The 5,599-nt window shown below is 43.5% G+C and overlaps 1 long non-coding RNA gene across 1 annotated transcript; it reads left to right on the top strand.

Moving 5' to 3' along the window:
* The first annotated feature begins 597 nt into the window (after positions 1-597).
* Positions 598-5,184, top strand: LOC148114097 (uncharacterized). Its single transcript, XR_015733827.1, has 2 exons — positions 598-1,820; positions 2,402-5,184. It is a non-coding gene; the product is annotated as an uncharacterized LOC148114097 (long non-coding RNA).
* The last annotated feature ends 415 nt before the right edge of the window (positions 5,185-5,599 follow it).

Consider the following 5,599-nt stretch of genomic DNA (forward strand, 5'->3'; position numbering starts at 1 on the left):
ACAACAGATTCACTGCTGGCCCCACTGGACTGTGACCAGTGGATTTTGGAAAGCAAGGGGGTTGGCCAGAGCGCAGGACCTTCTGTTAAGAGAAGGGAGAGAGTTGTAGGGAAGTGATTGAATAAAAGGAAAGTGAGAGATTCACTCCTGAGCAACTAGCTGAGAATCACTCAGCAGAGCTGTATTTTGGAAAAGGAGGTGCTCATACTCTGATTAATTTTGGTGGACAGAAACTTCCCAGGCCTGAAAACACAGGGTGGCAGACCACAGGTTGAAAGCTGGGGTGGGCTTCAAAAATTTTAGCAAGGAGTTCTCTGCCTGATTGCTGGGTGGGTGTGGCCATGGTGGACGTGGCCTAGTCGGCCTCCTGCATCACAGTGGGGGTGCATTTTTGCCCTCCCCAGGCTCTGGGGGCTTTCCTTGAGCCTCTGGGAGGGTGAAAACAGCCTCCCCAGGCTCCGGAGGCCCTCTGGAGGCCGGAAATGGGCCTGTTTCCAGCATTCCCAAACTTCCAGTAGGCCTGTTTTTCACCCTCCCTGAGCCTCCGGCCATGCCCTACACTTACCTGCATCCAAAACAGGTTGCGTGGGGACTCCTGGGAGGGGTGGGTGGGTGGAGCCAGTCAGGAGTGGGATTTGGGGGTTCTCAGAACTGCACAGAATCTTAGCTAGAGGATCTCCCGAGCCCTTGCAAATCCCCAGCAGCCCACCCCTGGTTGAAAGGTACCTTCACTTGACAGGGGCAGTATAGTACCATGGATTGCGAGAGGCCCAGGAAAATGAAGCTCAGAATCTCATGGTGGACAGGGGGAACAGCAACCCAAGCATGGAGAACTCAGAGTCTAGGATCCCACTGAGATCTCCCCTAGGGAGACTGATGAAAGCCTGGAGCCAGGAGAAATTGCCTGTCCAGGTAGGGATGAGGAAAAAGCGTGCATGCAGATTGTGTAAGAAGTGGACTGTGCTCAAGGATAAAGTAGGAAAACCAATTTGGCTAGATAAAGGTACTTAAAAGAAAAGAAAATATAGTAACATTGATCCCTTCTAGATTTTTGCCTTTCTAATTTAAGTTAACAGTGATTAATGGTGAGAATGAACAGGGTGTGTAAACCTGAGAATTCTGTTTTCCCTTTCTTTCCTCTTTTTCTTGTCTTTGTGTGTCAAAGTCTTTGTGTGAGGGGAATGTAAAATGTCTCCAGTTCATAGAGACAAGAATTTTAAATTCTGTTAGAAAATAATGTTAAAATAAGCAGTGAAAAGAAAAATACCTTCACTCTAGTTTGCCTGCCCAGCAAAAGAGGATGAAGAGAACTGTGTCTTTTCTCCCCCTCCCTCTCTGTGCCTTTAAGAACAGGGTTGTCAGGAGGTGTCAGGTTCTGGATTTCCGCGGTAAAATAAGACTCCAAACCAGAAGTTCTCTGTGTTGTAGAAATCTTTATCCTCAGCTCCGGCACGAACCAACAAACACCTATTGCGCAGTGCTTCCCACCACCTTTTAAAGTTACCCGCCAACCCTGTGACTCCATTCATAGTCCCACCCCAATGTTAGCTATGTTCCATCATGGTGGGTATGGTATACAAAGCTCCGCCTTTCCAACTCGTCGAGGCACCAAGGAAAAGTCTTTGAAAATATAATCCCTGTAGTTAGCCATTTCCAGGTCCACCTCTCAGCTATGCAGCAGTGACAGCATTGGAGACGCTGTAATGGCGGCTCCCTCAGCAGCAGCCATCCCATCCAAGGCTTCCACGTTACGGCAGCTACTGTGGCCATGGCAAGCAAGGTGGAATCAGCAGCAGCAAGCACCCTGGACATGATGGCTGGTAAGTGGGGTTTTCCCTCCCACCGCCCACCTGAATGACAACCCTGATGCGTTGAGGTTGACAGAGGGAATGTTTTAAGCTCATTTAGAAGAAAAGTTATGTTTTTTTGTTTTTTGCATTTATTGCATTTATTGTAAATGGAATTTATCTGTCCATCCTTTTTCTGAAACATGAGGTATGTCCAACCGCAGGAGCCTCTCAAGTTTACTTGTGTAGGCATAACCATTTCTTATTTACTTTTCTTATTCTAGCAGTAGTCAGTAAAATTACTATGGAACTAATTCTGGAACATACAAACAGTTTTCAAAAATAATGTGGTCTTTTCATCTAAACTGTGTATTGATAATACCAGGCCAAATGTTCAGGATGTTTAGATATTGTAAAACAAATGTTAAAGGTAGACTCTCTGTGCCTCTGACAAATTGTACATACCAAAATACTAATTATAAAATTATTTGGAACTTCCAGAATTCTCAATCTGCCAGTCCTTAAGACCTCTTTAATATGTGCTTTATAAAATTTATGTTGCATTTGTTCAGTTTCAGAGGTGACACTCTTCATCTTGTCTTGTTCTCTTTCAGCATTACCAGAATCCAGCTTCTCTTTTTTCTCATCTGTGGTGTCCCCATTTTCTTGTGGCTGGTTTAACTGTTTCTTTAACAACTGCAGTACTGATGCTTTTTTCAAACCCTGCCTGCAAGCTATCTACCCTCCCATTCTATCTCTCCATCTCTTATCCACTGTTCTCCATTTGAACCAGGGAATTGGGTTTGGATCCGGTCATCTACTAGAAAGTCATCACTGCAATCAGAGTGGAACAGGCCTTCCCAGGTCTTATGGATCGCCCAAATGTCTGTGACAGTTGCAGAGAAAAAGAACTTCTGGATCCATTGGCCCCCACATAAAGCCAGCCATAATCGACCATAGCACTAAGCCAAGTTCAACACCACCCATCACACTTAAAAGAGAGGACCCTGAGATGGACAAGTGAATATTAAAGACTCTCTTTGTAGCCTCAAAAGATAACTGGAAAGGCTATGGGAAGAGGGTGGAAATTCATTGTAATGTTTTCTTTCTTGCCTCATTTACATTGTAATTAGACAGTTAAATGCATTCATGGAGGGATGGCATTTGGAAGTAGTTGGGACAACAAATCCTTGGACTTCTGTCTAGTGGGAGGGAAAAATTGTCCAGGATGTTTATACTGACCTGTCTTATAGGAGTAGCTGCACATATACACCATTCAGAACCACACTGAGGCACTACCTCCACATAAAGCTTTCCCTAGCTGGTCCTTGCTCTGTGGCAATAAGGCCTATGCGTGTATACCTTCCTGCCAATTGCCTGAGAGGCCATGTCCCTCTCAGGCAATTAACAATTCATATGCCCTCACTGACGAGGTAGCAGAAAAGAGATCTTAACCCCTGATTGTGACAGATAAATGAAGGCAAAATATATTGCACTGGTAGTCTCATAAGTAAAAGTCCCAGGGCTCACTGTGTGCAATTTCAAAAATATTAATAGCCTGAACTTGCACACTAAATAACCCCATTTTGATCTCACAAACCCTGGATGCACTAAACCAGGGGTGTCAAACTCAAGGCCAGATCCGCCAGATCCGGCCGAAGGGGTGCTTAGGTCTGGCCTATGGGGTTGCCCTGGAAACAATGAAGGACCGTCCCGCTTTGCCTCTGCCAGGGAAAACGGAGCTTGAGAGTGCCACCCATGGCCTTCCCAAGCTCCATTTTTGCTGGCAGAGGGTTGCAGGAGGCCATTTCAGGTGAAAGCAGAGCTCGCGTGGGCCACACGCAGCACTACAAGCTTCGGTTTTGCTGGCAGAGGGTTGCAGGAGGCTGTTACATCTGAAAATGGAGCTCAGGAGCCCATTTTCACTGGCAGAGTGCTCGGGCCACCACAGGCGCACTTGACACAAGTGATGTCCAGCTGGCCATGCCCACCATGGTTCAAGCCCATCATGGTTCCCCAAGGTCAAACACAACCCTGATGCAGCCCTCAATTAAATTGAATTTGATACCCATGCACTAAACTAAGAGCTAGATTCAGGAAGCAACCCTTGGAAATGGGCAGCCATTAAGGCACAATCATGGCTGCAAAGAATTTTGGGACATGTGCTTGCTTAAACCTGACTGAAAGCTCACAGAAAGTGACATCAAACATCTAAAAGAATTGGCACAGAAAATTGAATACTACAAATTTCTTCTCTCTTAACAGAACTTTTGCTCTGGCTGTTCGATCTTCATGGATTGAAAGCTTTCCTTTTGGGAACCACTGCAGAGATCTTTTTCTGCTGCCTCTATCAATGCCTTCCCCTTTGCATTAAACCCCCTCCCTCTTAAAGGCACCCATCAAACCTGATTAGATCAATTCTCAATCTTGTGCCAATAAAAGTATGTGTGTCACCCACAGTTATCTGGCGCAAAGAGTGCATTGTAGGAAACACCCTCCAGATTAAAATATTCTTTATTCTTAATATTAAAAGAGGCAGGATAGAATATTTCCCCAAAGGAAAAATAGAGAAAACATGTTCTTAAAAGCAGCCCCAGTCTTTCTTAACAGTCACAATCCTCAAATCTTCAGAGATGGATATTTTGTGCCCATTAAGAAAGACTGGACCAATCCATTCATAAACAAAACACCTTCAGCTCCAGCTGATGGGTTTAAGAAGGACAGGACATGACTTTAAGGACATAGTAGGATTAACCCACCACCACTGAAATAGCAAAAGACACAAAGCTCACTACACTGCACAACCCCCTAGCCTAGAACATCTCAGAACCCTATCAAAATCCATCTGTTCCTAAGCCAAGGGCTCAGCCAGCCCAGAAACATGCTTCTGTCCCTGAAGTTTCTGGCATCCAAGTAAACAAAGACCTTCTTTCCATGCAGCCTCCATTTTATTTCCAGCGCCTTTTTCTTGGCTTGGAATTGGATCGGATTTTTATTCCTACAATATATATACAGTATATTTATTTGATGGATATGTTATTAACTGGTGAGCACAGTTACTTAACACTGAAATATTAAGCAATTCGCCTTGCATTTTTTCCAGTATTACTCATTACTGTTGCATTTTTAAAGAAAACAGGTTAGAAAAGGATATCTTTTTCCAATCCCTTTTTTGCATTTTACTTGTTCTCTTGCTCTACTTATTCCTAGGCTAATCTTTTCCCAAGGGCAGCTTTTTTATGAAAGAAACCTCTCCTTTTGTTTACATTATTGTTCTGGTAAATCTGCAACAAAACAAACACGAAGCTCTTGCAATGAAATGTAATACAGCTTTTTGGCTTACATCTTTGGTCTTGCAACCTTACAAGAAAATAAACATTAAGTTTTTCCGAAGAAATGTAGCAATTTGGGAAAGTTTACTTGTGAAGAAAGTTTTCTTCCTACGTCATGGCAAGATACCTGGAAACCTGGTCCCATAAATATGAATCAACAGGCCTCAACAAAGCCCTGATTTTGTGCAGCTGATTTGGCTAATCCAGCCTGACTATTTCTTGATTTGAAGGATCCTTTAACAACATGTTAATTATGTCAGTTTCACTTTCTACTCCATTTTGGTATAAATTAATGCCAATTTTTAATCTTAATCACTTTTGTGTATTTATAATTTCAGAATAGTGAGCAACTGATCGATCTTCAGCAATTATTCTAAAAAAGACTGTTGTGGAAGACTTTAAAAAGTCCTGCTTTACCATAACTTGCTATCTTCACCAGTGGTGGGTTTCAAAAGTTTTTACTACCAGTTCTGTGGTTGT

This window comes from Pantherophis guttatus, chromosome 4 (assembly GCF_059756535.1).
Source record: "Pantherophis guttatus breed Tessera chromosome 4, ASM5975653v1, whole genome shotgun sequence".
In the NCBI taxonomy this organism is placed as follows: Eukaryota; Metazoa; Chordata; class Lepidosauria; order Squamata; family Colubridae; genus Pantherophis; species Pantherophis guttatus.